Consider the following 15456-nt stretch of genomic DNA (forward strand, 5'->3'; position numbering starts at 1 on the left):
TGCTGTATAAGTAGGACTACGATCATCTCACGCACAGAGCTTCTTCAGAACCTTTTGTAGACTTATCTGATTCTTCTTACTTTATATGATGATTCTCCTTCGCTTGCTGGAACTTATTTTAAAATTCTCATTTAAGATTTTAATCTTAGACCTTTTGCAGTTCTGTCTCCTAATATAACTGGTTTTTGACTGTTAGCAATTACATATTCACATAAGCAGTGATTCGGATGCCCAGTTGTCCTGCCGTATCTTAGAAAGAACTTTGAAACAAAGAGATCCTTTGCCATTTATGAAAATACCAGCCAGACCAAATCCTCTCCTGATTTTTACAACGGTATCTTCAGTCCCTGAGGAATAATCAGTTCTCTTCAGAATCAATTTATGTCTGTATAATATTCAGTACCAAAAAGTTGGAAAATAAGCAAACAAAAATTATGCAAAAGTAAGGTGAAAAAAATAAAACAAATAAGCAAGAACTCTGAAGCAGAACCACATTTTTCTCATGAGACTAAAATACATATTTTCGTATGTCTGCAATAACACTTTCAAAAATTCAGTCTATGATAGCATCAGTTGCACAAATTAGTCCTTGAGAAAGAATAAACATATCTTGAAGCTAAATACCACATACAGGATTTTATCAGACACTGTAAATACTAATTGCATTTGGAAGCCTGACTAAAATCATCTAAGAAAATATTGCATAAAATCGACAGAGTATTGTAGTAATACAGTATTTCCTTTTACATCGAAGTTAGAAAAACTTCATGAATCACAGATAATTTGCAATAGATCACCTTTTTCTGGAAGAGACAGAAAGACAGCCTGTTAAGCCACCAAGAAAGTAGCCCCACTGATTTCCTGGAATAATTAACATTTAAAAGAAAAAAATTGATTGAAATGAGTATGTTCAAGAGCTGATTGTTAGTGCTTCCTGAAATGTAAACAAACTAAAAAAATCCTCAAACATATACCAATGTTCAGGTCTATACATATGTGAAGTGTCTCAGAAAAGGAGGTTGTGGAGGCAAAAAGTGATTGCAGATCCATACTTCACCTTCAGTCACAGGATACGTTCCACACGTAATTTTAGGACCTTTATTTCAAAGGACAAAATTAATATAAACTATAGGACCATATTTCAGGGCTTCATTTTCTGTTTTAAAGTCATCTTATCTCCCTAACAGCTTTAAAAAAGCTTGCAGAAGCCCACATTAAGGAAGCCAGACCTGTGTAGTTCAAGAAAGTCTGTACTCATTTTACCAGGTATGTGTTCCTATATTACAAATGTGCCTAACAGAAACAGGCTTTGAGCATCCAAACAGTTAATAATAATACTCCTGAGCAATGTGAACTCTCTCTTTCATATAAATGTGATGTTTAACTCCAAGAACACACTGCCAGATGTCTTGCTAGCATCACCCCACCACCAGATTCTATGAGATGGAAGAGGCTGCTTAGATATTCCCAATTCAAAAGGTCTGCATGGATTGTCCTCTGTGTGTCAAGGACATTTTCCAGATTCCAAAACCTGAAGTGAAAACAGCAAATACTATGCATAAACCCACTATTTTTTGTGTATAAAAGAATAAGACAAAGTTTTTATCTCCTATATTGGAAGTTAACCTTCACTTATAAACCAATAGGGAACGCTGCTAAAAAGTCTAGCAGTAAGAAATACATGTAGGTAGGATTGTGTTCTGTGTTAAACCATTGTTAAAGGTAAATCTTGATTGTACACTTCTGGTAAGATGAAGTTGAAAGGTGTAAGGTACCCCTTCTGGACAGTATTGTATAATAATGTGGTTAAGATCTCCTCACCTTCAGACATTCATAAAATATATCTATATTGTGCCAAGCAGCTCATGTCTTATTAAATGATACCTGAAAGAAGCAACATGCACAGAAATTAACTTTCAATAGTAGGATGACAGAAGTGCCTTTCTCACACATACTGCTTAATAAGGTATCATGCACTCACCCTCCTAGGTTTGATGTATTAATTAATTCTTAAGGCTAGATTAATTCAAATGGCTATGATATAACATAGTCCCTCTGGCCCATGCTGACATTGCCCCATAAATGAGAGGGCTCTGTTGGTTTTGCAGGAAGCTGCTGCAAAGATTATTTTCATAAATTATTACTTTGACCATTTTATTAGTGTGTGAACATCTCTCCACTGGCTCCCGCTCCTTTATTGTGTTGCACTTAAAACTACCTAATTTCACTCTCAATGATCCTCATAGATATTTTAACTATTTCCTCTCATTCAACTTGCAAAGGCTGATCTGTTTCTGACTGACTCGAGACTTAAACCACTCTCAAACACTTCACAGATTTTCAAAGACATTTTGTGCTTTCTTATGCTGACCCCTGTACAGAAGTGCGGTATATAAGTGCAAACCTTTATCTCCTTCCCTTCTCTCAAATCCCTTCTTAAAAGCATGACATCTTTAACAAATTCAGCAGCTGTGTATCTTCTACTAATCATGTAAACAATATTCTTAATTATTTCCCTCGTTCTTTCCAATCTGTCCTTGTCAAGCCTTTTGTTCAAACCATACACTCATTCAGCCAGGAACTGTCATATTTCCCTGTGTTTGCACATATTGGGTTGTCTTGAACTCACACAGGGATTAGTAAATGCTGAAGAATTAGCAAACTGTACCACTACTCTTACAGGGCCAGGCTGTAAGCGGGGATGGTTTGAATTTTAACACAAGAGAAATTCCTTAGCATTATTGTCTCTCTAAGAAAGTTATAAATATACTGGCATTTTAGAGGCCAACTCTTATCAGCAGCACTGACATTAAAAAGCCCCCAAAAATAGACATTAAAATACAGAAAATCTCTTGAAGCGACTAAAATTCAAACTCAGTAGAAATAACCACTCCCAGGAAATTAATGTCAATGCCATTTGTGTTGGGTCTTAGATTGCTAAAATAGTAGATTGTACTTAGAAAGAAATGAAGTATTTAAAATAATCAAACAATCATTCAGTAATGATGGAGGTTTACACCCAAAAGCAGATTCTGAGAGACTACAGGTACTTAGAAAGGAAGAACAGGACTGGAGATCTTCAGTTATGAAGCACTATGAACAGCTAGTATTATTGAAATTATATTTTGAATTTTATTTTTAACTGCATATACATGTATGTACATTACTTTAGATTATAGAATATTTCAAGACATGCTGGTGTTAACAGATATTTTATAACTACAACAGTTTGAAATAATCTGTTATGACTTAGAATCATAGAATCATAGAATCATAGAATGGTTTGGGTTGGAAGGGACCTTAAAGATCATTCAGTATAGACTCCTCAGACAACTAAAAAGAGGTACCAAATATATTTGTCTTATCTAGCCCATTTTTCTCCTCCCTTTCTTTCCACCTGGCTCTACATCCTTTCAGACTTTGCATCCTTGCTTATTTGTATTGCAACTAGCTCCAAAGTATTATCTCTCTTATTTTATTATAATTGCATACTAAGATTGCTCAGATGCTGAGTAGTTGCATCTCTATGCTAAAGTAGTAAGGTTAAGGTTCTTTTATTTATTTTTGTCTCCTTTTTTATTTTGTCTCTGATTGAAAAGTAAAATCAAACAAATATAGAAATAATAGCAGAAATTTTTTTTACAGAATGATATGTTTTGTGGAAGTAACATCCCTTGTGTGTGCAAGACATTACCAGGGTAAGTAATGACAGCTGCTCAGAGATTCCTTTCAATATTAAATTACTAGTCTATTTCTTTGACAAAGTACAGACATAGCCACAGATCCTTTTGATTTCACAAAGCATGGAGTTTTTGATAGAGTAACTAATTAAAAATTCAGAAGCAAGTTAGAAAGTGAATGCCAGAACTCTCTAAGATCTTTACAGTACTAATTGTAAATTCCTCCCAGTTAAGTACAACACATTTTAGTTTAAACATATATTTAATGTACTCACATTTGAGACTGTGCTTAGGTACCTCAACTCTCCTTAAATGCTTTTCTAAAGCTGGGTCCAAATTAACCCTATGCTGGGAAAACCTCTTCAAGAGTAGAGAACTCAGACCTGCAATCTCACCTGAAACACCAGCTGAAAATCATTATCTTAGAGCAAACTTCTTTTCTGAGTTATTTTCCTGGAGACAGAATTAAGTCAGTTTCATGTGGGATTTCTTGAAGATTTATTTCAAGGAGAGCTGGCTGATAGTTTACCATTCTCCACATATTGACATTCCAATACCAAGAGGAGAGAAAATAAAGTTGCTAGGTGACAGCAGCGTATTTACTAGAGCTCTGCAAAAACTGGGAACACTGCACAAAATTTTCTATTTCCTCTTTTACTTGTAATTGATGTTTGCAGAAACACAAAAGCTGAAAATGTGGAAAGTTCCATGAGATGTACATTTTTTAATGAAGATTTGATTCAGGGGAATAACATGGAAAATGGTATACATTTCTAGAAAGAAAGGCAGGGATGCCAGAAAGCTGGTTTGGTGTGTTACCACCAGTAGCACAGAGTCAGTGAAAAGGTAACCTGGTGTAAGGGGCAAGTGATCAGCCTAGATGTTTGTTTGCTTATGGAACAAGACAGTTTAAGAACCTGTTAGAGAGAGGGTAAGAAGGTTGCTTTGGCGTTGTCTCACTGAGAAACTTATGATGCCAGAGAATGGAATGATTTCTCCTGAGGTAAGTTGTCCTAGAACTTATAAGGACACCTTTGGAAAACTAACCATACTTACTACATTGCCTGCAGAAAGCAAGCATTTAGACTGACTGGTTCAAATCATAAAGAACACTTTCAAATGTTTTCCTTGGAAAAGAATAAATATGGTTAGTTTTGGGTCAGTCTAATTTTTGTTGTTAAAAGACAGAAAGATTATTAACAATGGAACTGCTTCATAACTTAGATGCTAACTTGTAAGATAGGTTAGGATACCACCTAAAGAAAAGCTCAGTAGGCCTAATATTAAGTGATTGCTGTGATTAATTAAAGGAAAGATATTATTAATCTTATCAAGGTCAGAGGAAGGTTTATTTTAGCTTTGTCTTGAGTCTGAGAGAGTATCTAATGTTTTTCTGAAGGAAAAAGGGTAAAGCATGAAATGAAAGGAAAATGTCTGAAGCGTGCTTTGTGTAGCACTAGTCCTGTACCTTTATGGAAATTTCTGTGACTTTGTTTGCCTGCAAATGTAATAATTATCAAACTGAAAAAAAGCAGAATGGAAGTAGTTACATATTCCTTTTAAGTAAGCATACAGAAGGCTAGACAGGAGCAATTTACAGAAAAGAACACTGTTTGCCTTTTTTATTGCTTGCAAAATGCCAGGAGATTTTCAAAGTAATAGCATTTACTAAAAAAAAAGAGAATAGGAAATAAAAGAAATGCATTGCCTCAGAAAAGGCCCAATTTAAAACACCTTCACCTTTTCATCCTGATACATGAGTCTTCTCTGTGCTTCAGCAGTACAAAACCTGTATTTATTTATATATTTATTTATTTATGAGAGCTGGGGTGTTTTTGAGCTTTAAAAAGTTGTATGGTAAGGTTTTTAGTTTTGTTTTCTTTTTTTAAATTTGCTTTGAGTTTTCACATCCAGTGAAGACATGCTTTGTCATGTGTACATTTGAGGTTATTTTTCATAGAAATTTCTGCAATACTGAAATATTTTTTTCCATGCTTCACTGTTCTCTTTATTACTTTTTTGATCAAAAGTTCATTTCTCTTTCAAATGCTCAATGCTGTTTATAAGTGGTGCAAAGAAGGTTTCTACCTTTGGACAGCCTGAAGAGGAAAAAACAGAGAAAAAAAATTCCATTCAAGCCATCTTTGTTTGCTAGAAAAAAAAAGCAATTCCATCTTTTAAAATTTCTAACACATTCATTATTGTGCTTTGCAAGCTGTGGGTTTTGGAGGAAATGGAGTGTCAATAAATTGCAAAATCCATTTCTTATGATGTTGCCAGCAAATATTGAACTTTCTTACCTGAAAAAGACAAAACTTTCTGATATTTACATTACTTTTAACAAAAGAGTAACTTATGTTTACTGAAAACAGAGGATAAGTAAAGTAATGTGATATGCGTTGGCAAGGAAACGGCAAGAGTAATATACTCATGTACTTGGGATGATAAAATATCATTCAAGTAGCAAGCAGGCCTTTGGCTCAGATTTCTAAATCTCTTTTGAGCATTTCCCATCTCCAGTATCTATATTGGCTGAATGTCCCAATCCAACAAGCTTCGTGCCACCTTGCAGTGGTGGTCATACCCCACCACACATAGAGAGATGCAGGGCTGCAGCCCCTGAGCTCTTTCTCTGGACAGACGGTGGACAGTGGACAGACAGACACCATCCACCTCCCTAGTCCATGACCCATATCCTTATGTTGCCTCCCAGCCCTTTACCCCTTATGTGTATGGGATCCTGGGCACAGAGGCATGGAGACTCCTATTTCCCTATAACCAAACACACCCATGATCTGCACAGCCCGATTTACCTCATGGCAGCAAGCAGCTGCAGGAGGCAAGGCTCAGAGCCAGGAGCTGCTGCCATACCTCACATCCTTTGATCTCCCAGGCTTTCCACCGTCTCCTCTACCAGACACAGCTTGTTGGTAGGGCTCACAATACGCCTGCCAGCTGCACCTGGCCCATCAAGGCGGTGTGCGGAGGAGACACTGCTGCGCTGCACTGCAGATGGGGAAGGTGGTCTGCCAGCCGGGGCCTTCCCATTGAGGATGCTGGAAGAGCTCATTTCGTGGGCTGCCGCTTTGAACTCCCATTGCATTGCTGCCTCCCACATCTGGAGCCTGAGGTGAAGGAAGATGAAAGCGGGCTGGGGAGTGCAGAGGCTTGTGAGGCACGCTGGGAATGCTCACAGCCTGCGAGGAGGGCTCACGACTTGGCCACTCCCCAACGTGGTTTGTTACAGCTCACAGTTAGAGGAGATATTCCTTGAGACTATGCTTTGCACATTTCCAGGGGTGCATGTGATGTATGCTGGAATGTTTGTACATAAACCAAAGGTTGTTAGTAGGTGCTTGCATTAATTATTACAAACAGTGACTCTGAAAATATACAAGGATCATGCTTGCACTGATCTGAATAGTTTTCAGAGATACTGATGATGCCCAAATGCTGTAAGAGTCAAAGGCATTTAACATTTCCAAAACTTATTCAATAACTTGCCCACTGTATGTTCCCATTGACTTCAACAAGCTTTGAATCAAGCCTTTAAAACATCAAAAGGAAGAAAAAAGGAGGATAATTTCCAACAAAAACTGCTTTCCAATTCTGCTAGGCTTTGTAGTAAATCTACTAAAAGAAAGCAAGTCAATATGAAATGCACCACCTGGCCTGTTATGCTGAAGACTTGAGTGCTCTCTCTAGCTCAGGCAAGCCTATAAGCATGAGCATTAGCCTCATTGTGTTCAGCAAATCTTAAGCACTTGCTGGACTGGCTTTTATAAATAAAGCTGATTTTTCTGAATGGAAACCTTCAGGCGCACAGTGTACATTAGCATTAAAGCATAAATTACAAAGTGTGTTTTTTTCTGATCTGTGAATTTTGTTGCCTCTATGGTTTGTGACATTGTAATGTTCCCTGAATGTTAGTGTTAGAGGAGGCAGAGAAAACAGCTTTTGCAAATATATTATCACGTAAATCTTAGTCTCCCTGGTCTTTTTAGGATAACAAACAACTATACATAATTAATTGCAATTTTGCTGGAAGAAGTGACATTATCACCATGCTCATAAATACCCACAAGGCAAGGAGTGTCCCATGGGGAGATAAGTTTTTTTCAATGGTGTGATAAAATGTGCTCACCACAGACAGTATTTATCGCCCATGTCTCCTGAGAGATGATTAAAACAGCAGAAGAGCAAATAAGCAGACACAAAGCATCCCCGCTATGCTTGTTTCATAGGTTTTCTTCCATTAGTTTAAAACAGAGTGTATTAATATGGGGTCTGAGAATGATAATTTTTCCTAGTTCTGCTTTGTTACTGTTTTTTTGTTGTTGTTTTGGAGAAAATGACTACAGAAATAACAAAAACCTTAACCTCTTTTAAAAACTCCTTCTACACTACTCCTGTCAAAATAAACTACATACAACCTCATTAATTATCACTTAGTTTCCTTTAGCCAGCTTTCATGCCCCTTTCTTTGTGAGCACAAACTGAAAGGCAGTTCATTACATTCCCTTTTCTTACAAGCTAATCCAGTAGAAATTAAAATAAAATAATTACAGTGAAATATTTCATACGTTATTTACTTAGCTTGTAAAATAAAGAAAAACAACTATGGTACAGTCATTTTTTTTTTAGATGAACAAAAGACCTTTTTTGATTTATTGTTAGTCTTTCAGAAGGGCAGGTGACATTTCCTGCAGCACTGACTTCAGCTCGTAATCCTCTTTTGGCAAGCCAAGGAGAATTAGTTTGAACAATTTTCACAGTTAGGCAGTCTGCTAGGATGAAACACTGGATAAGTTCACTTCAGCCAAATAGGTGAAAAATTCACATTGCTAATTTTTCCTTTGTTTTTTTGAGGTTGGCCTCTCATCATAGATTTGATTCATACCACCTAAAAATAATTCTGGTTTTTGCAAAGCAGAAAACTTATTTGTGTTGTCATGGTATCAGTATTTCCATTTTTGTGTTCAGAGATAACTTAAGATCCTAAAATGAGCTTCAGTTTCTTGCTTCTTTATTAAAAGGCCTTGGGTTTTTGCCTTTTTTCTTTTTTTAAATGCAGACATCTTTTTACATTCATGATATAAGAAATTGTTCAATATCTCTTTTTATGACATTTTTTAAAGCTTCCATGAGTACCATCAGCTACTTGCTTCAGAAAATATGATGCAGAGTTCTTTGGAAGTATCAAAATGCTACTGGACATGAAAATCCGATAGTGCACTCAAGATTCATTAGGGTTCAGTTCCAGTATGAACTAAATGGACCCCCAAATCATAAGCTATACCACTCCTTACACAAATACAGTATATTAGAAATCGTATACTTAGTCATATGATACTGAAAATTGAAATTTTATCTTTAATTAACTGAAGTTGGAACTTAATTCATATTTTGCTGTACCATTTAGCAACTTTTGTACTGAGTTTATGGTTAACATTTTAGCTAATTTCTGGGTAACAGGGAATCATCAGGAAACCATTTTAATATTGGTGAACTATATGAACTGGAAAATGAAACAATAAAAGAAAAAAAATATTTTTTTTCCAGTGAATTTCTTTTTCTGTATTGGAGGAAAAGACTTTCAAGTACTGAAAATATTCAGGTTCACTTCAGATTAATTCTCCAAGGTTCAGGTGAATGTCTTAGATACCCGTTTTGGGCTGCAAATATGATCACATCAGAATCCTTTCACCATCACAAGTATCAGCCAGTGGTGAGAAGATGAAAACACATTTAGGTAAAGGAAGATATCAAATGTGTACTTCAGAACTGCAAGGTACATTTTTGTTTTGTTTGCAATTTTGCTTACATTGAAGGTTTTACCTTTTATACTTCCTTCAGCACCATAGATAATTTTCTAACAGAGATAATGTGATGATCATTTTGTATTCCCTGGTTCTTCTCATCATTTTGAAAGAGTAAACAAGTAATAACTCCATAGAACTCAATTCAATGGAATTTATTTTTAATAGTAAATGCCTTAGTTCCTGAAGTCTTTAAAATTCATTGCAAAAAAATAATTTCTCCCCTAGTTTCACACAAGACTACTACAGTTTGCTGTTTCTCCATGCCATGAATGTGTTGCAATACACATTATGTGGCAGTGTTTAGACACATCATGACTCATGATACTCTTGAATTTAAACATTAAATTGAAACTTTTTTTTTGTAAACCTTTGATGAATGTACCAACAAACAAGGTAGCTGTGGTGCAAGTAGTGCAGTTAAAAAAAGAATTTCCTGTGCACAATTTGTGGAATATGAATAGTCCTGTAAATATTTAATGGTAGCTTAACTCCAAAATGAGCTAACATCTGCTTAGTTTTAGGTGAAAGAAAGTAATGTAGATGATTTATGTTCTTTTTCTTTGTTATTACTTTTCTTTTTTTCTCTAAATTATGAAAATCTTTCATAATAAAGTCTTACTTTTGCCTTAATTGCAGCAACACTTTCACTACTCACACGTCTAATTATTTGATAGGAAAAATATTATAAATTTGCGCAACAGATTTTAATTTTTTCATTAGTGTTTGATTTCAAGCTATGATTGACGTTAATTTATGATATCAGTGCAATTTTATTATGAAATCACTCATCTGAGTGCCTTGAGATGAAAATTAATATATCAGATTTTATTATAAAAATTAAGAAGAAATTTTATTTGTTATCAGAAGAAAAATTAACAAACTTCAAACTTCACAAGTCCCTTATTCAAAATAAGTGTTTTTAATAGGCTCGTAGTTTTTTTGTTTTTAGTGTCCCTAAACATGAAAAACATGTGCAAAATAGTTCAGTTAAGAAAAATCCTAACTCATAATGTACGTATTGTATGGATCCATACAATATCATCATCAAATGACCTATTGTCAATGACTGGGATATGGCAAGTCTATAAACAGAACTGAACTCAAAATAAGTCAGGAAACTGATGAAGATTTTTTGGCTTATGAGAGGACTCACACTTATGAAGCCAGAATGGCCATAAAATGAAAAAGCCATGAAAAAGGAAATCATAATCCTGATGATTAGAATGATTAGAAATGTACCCAGACTATGAACTCTACCTCTTATTTAAGCTTGGGTTTAAGCTAGGATTTCTAACCTAATATGCAAGCTTCAAAGATCTTAGATTCTAGGTTTTGGTTCAGTCTTATAATTTTGAATCCCTTTTGGATGAACAAGTTTTCCGTGTTTCCTTACAATATAAACTAAACCATAATGAATTGTATCATATTATAATTTGAAGCTGCTAGTCAGATGAGATTATACCCCAAACACTTTAAATGTTAGTAGACATTTTCTCTAATCTTTTCTACTTCATTTTACTACTAATAGTCCTGTAAGCAGGCAATTGACCAGTACTCTGTATCTCCCATCAGCTAGGTAACAGCAACACAAATCAGTCTCAACCACATGGGTAGGTGGCATATTCTATTTGCTATTCTTGAATTGCTCCTGGCTGTTTCCTAGAAAATGTTGACAGGACTTGGGACTGATTTGCGAGGAAGAAGACAGTTTCTGAAATCACCGAACTTCGCGCAAGCTCAGGAGAACATTGGCTGTCCTATGATATCCTAAAGAGCCTTTCATCAACCCAAATTCAAAAGTTATAAGACCTTGCTACACAAATGGAAGGTTTTGACCTTTCGTATCTTCCCTGCTGTAAACACTGTTCTTAGTTTTCAAGTATTTTTCAGGTTTCAGGCTGGCTTTTTTTTCACTGTTAAACTTGTCTTGAGTTAACTTCGTAAAAAAGACATCTCAGAATCCTTTTAGTACATTACAAGTTCTCTTCAAAGTATATTCCCTATGTAAGTATATTAAAAATACAATACTTGATTGGAAGAACTTTCATGCCAAGTTCCAGTCTGGAGTGAATTTTACAGCTAAGTTATAAACTCCAGAAAATACAAGTTTAAAATGGAAACGCTGACAGACTTCTAACTCTGCCCACTGAAGTGCTGCTGGAATGATTTTCTATGCTCTGTAAAGGCCACTTTAAAGTTTTCTATTTTCCCACCGTAAAGACAACAGGATCCATTTCAGAAGGTGAGGTTTTTGTATAAAAATAGACTTATTCTTACAGTACCATACCGTGAAACTAAATTCAGTTTATTCAGCTATTAATTTCCTCTTCATAGTCATGTTACACTTTTTTTCTGAGATTTACATTTTGCCGGTTGAAACTGGCAATAGGCAAAGCAAAGACTTTACATAATGTGACAGAATGCTATAGATAATAAGGAGGATCAATGCATTTGGTAAGACATAAAGTTACCGTGTGATCCCAAAGACAAATCACTCTTCCTTTTACAACCAGTCTGATAAAACCATCTTGCAGCATTTAAAATTATTTTTTATTTGATTGAGCATAGAGGCAAGCAGTTTTGTATCAGAGTTCATGATATATTTTGTCCTTTTTCTTAGAGAAAGGATCACACATAAAGAGTTGGTGAATCTGTGATAGTAAAAGCAATGACATTTCACTAATAGTAAGTTTAACTCGTTTCAAGAACATTCATCAAATTCCTGTTTTGTTTTTTTTACGTTTTCGTCAGCACATAAAATATTTACAAAAGGCACTCAGAGGTTTAATGCGCAAGGCCTGTAAATTTTCAGTTTCACACTATTTCTATTAATCTAAGATTCTATTTAATAGCTAAACTCCATAGCAGGTTCCTGACTACAGTTTTCATCAATTTTGATCTTCTGGAGCATTGTATGTGCTACATAAACCAGCATTAGAGATAATAAATAAAAATAGAATACCCTGGAATGTAATTTTCCAAACCACTTATTAAAATCTGCTTTATGAAATTTATAGAAGATACAATTTCTGTAAACTCAGACTGAAACTCTAATAAGTAGCTCTAGCCTTTTCTCTTTATCCACAGATTAATCTTTACCTTTTTCCATATGATGGCTACAAATATTTTAGATTTTATAGAGCAGATGCACATTATAGCAATCCCTTTGATCAGCATGAGACTCTAGGAAAGATGTTCGTCATCAGTGATACATCTACATGTATAATCATCTTACATGCATATATCTTGTTTATCAATATAAAATAGCACAAACTATTAAGATATTAATTTACAATTTGGTAAAAAAATAGTTTTAATTTGGATGACAAAAAGGTTTTTGTACACATCTTTTATCACAGAAAATATTTAGCAGCTTGCAAATCAGACTTGAAAGAGTCATTCATGCTAAATGAATATACTATAATGCATCACCAGCTGTGTCAGCAGTGATGAAAATATGTGACTTTTTCAGAAGAGCATTGGTCTACTGTTCCAGTAAAAATCAATATGTGTTTTATCAATGAGATTAATAATTTTTTTATCGCTAAATTTTATAGAAGCATAGATAGGCTGGTGCTACAGACTTTTTAAAGTGCTTCCCTTCTTTGTTGCCTTACTAAGAGGTGTGGAAGTCATTTCATTGCACCACATAAAACCTATTCTATGAGATTGATGTAAATAATAGCATGGGAAGGTGAGATGCACCACATTAATTGTCTAAAAGTTTGGTAAATTATACAGCCTGGTATTGTATGCTATTTCTGTGATGTAAAATTTGACTTGTATTCCAGGTATACTTTACCTTAATTTTCACAGGTTCTCTTCATTTCATTGTAATTTGGCTTCAGAATTAGGCCCGCAGTTTTTGCACATTCTGCTCTCCAATTTCTCATTGAAAAGATTGAAAAACTGAAATATTCTAAAGCATTACTTTGCTGACTATTTTTAAGGGAATGCTTTGACTAACCATTATACACTAAACAAGGAAAAAGAAGAAATTACCTGATTGTTCAGCTACAAGCAACTCTTGATCTTGGTTTCCTTCAAGTTGTCTTTGTTATATGTTTTAATTCTATGGAAGTCAGCAGGGTGAGGATGAATCTCTTTTTTTTTAGTTCAAGAATTAGGAGTATTTTTTTTGTCCTTGTTTGGAACTGGAGTTAGAAAACAACACAGTGCAAGTGTTCTTCTTGTAATAGTTTCAGATTTCATATTAGACTAAAATCAGTGTCTTTTTTTCTGCAAAACCACTATCCTGGGTAGTCCAAAATGTGTCATAACTTTAGCAAGATCTTCATCATTATAGCTTAAATGTTTATGCAAGCTTTCAGTTTCTTGTAGTTGAGTTCTTAGTTCTGGAAGCTGCCTTTTTAACATTTTCTGTTAATAACATAAGGTTAAACTAGGAGTTGGTTGCTGCCTGTCACACAATCTTTTCTTTAAGAACAACAGAGAAAATGACAATTTGTCAGGAACTGGAGAGGTCTGTTAATATTTCTTCAAGGATTTCCTCCATTTGTTTCCCAGTTCTGTATAGAGTTCCCCTTTACAAACTACCAACCAGCATAGTTGTTTGTGCTGCTTATCTTAGGTTGCATAGGCACTTGTGTGTCGTCAGGTGCAGATAGTCATATTTCCTTATTGTGAGCCAGCCTCCTGCCTGAAACTTTAGAGATGTGTAGGTGAACTGCTGCTGGGGGAGGACATGTTTGGGCAAGACTGATCCTCAGGGTTTTGGGACCTATCCTGGCTTGTGCTCTAGAGAACGAGGGCTAGGGCACATCTGCTCACATCTTGCATCATACAAATCTTCAGGTCACAGAAGGTGGGCTGGTCCTTTTCCTTCGTCTGAAAGAGAATTGACATAAATGCAGTTTCAATAGTCAAATTTACTAGGTAATATATTGATTACTTTGGCTGCCAATTTATTTCTGAGAAGAAAGTAACTTACATGAACTTACTCTATCCATCATGGAAATTTGGTCATCTTATTAAAAAAAAAACAAATTAGCATAAATTTATTCACTGTGCCAATACCCATAGTTCAATTCTGGATTAAATGCATGGAAAAGAATCTACATTTTTTTTTTTTACATTGCAATTGGTTTTAAAAAATGGTGAATTTTTTTATTGAGCTCCAAATTAAGAGGAGAAAAATAACAAGTAAATTAACTGGACTCAGTTTGAATATGTGAGAAGCCTGTTTACGGGGCCTGTAGCTCCTGTGCTTCTTTATTGTCTAGTGTATCAGTAACAAAAGACTATGTATGACTTCTCTTTTTCAGTTTGCTTTACTTACTTTTTTACAGGACAATTGTTATTAATGTGATTAATAATATGTTTCATTTTATGTCCATTTATTTTCTGCCTGACAAGAAATTTATCTTCCTATTTGTAACACCACTTCCAATACTTCAATGAAGATCTCTCAGAAGAAGCACTCAAGAACAGACCCAGTGACACACCATATCTTGTATGAAACTAAAGCTCAATTTTATTTAATAGTACAAGTTTATCATCATCTTTTAGTTTTCCAACACACACCAAGGATGAGTGCTTCTTCTAGTCCTCTTTGCATTCTTCATCTGACATGCAAGCATTAGTATTGATTTGATCAGCGTTCACTGTGCAGAAATGAACCATCTGTGAGCACTTTTGTTGAACTCACCCCTAAAATCAAGCCTGAGACATTTCAGGGGAAAGCACAGAATTACCTTAAAACCCTCATTTGCACTGCCATCATCACAGTACTGCGCCGTGAAAGTGTCCCATAATGCATAGTGTTTGAATATCTTGAGCGCTCTTCTAAATTTCTCTGGCTTATGGCAATAATAGAGCTCTGGAAATCTAGCCTTGCTGCCATGAATTCCTTCAGCATACTTATTTTTTAAAAACTATACCTTTTGTTTGGGCTATTTTAGCCTTCTCCTTGGATTTTGCTACTCAAAGATTTG

Source organism: Nyctibius grandis, chromosome 6, assembly GCF_013368605.1.
Source record: "Nyctibius grandis isolate bNycGra1 chromosome 6, bNycGra1.pri, whole genome shotgun sequence".
In the NCBI taxonomy this organism is placed as follows: Eukaryota; Metazoa; Chordata; class Aves; order Nyctibiiformes; family Nyctibiidae; genus Nyctibius; species Nyctibius grandis.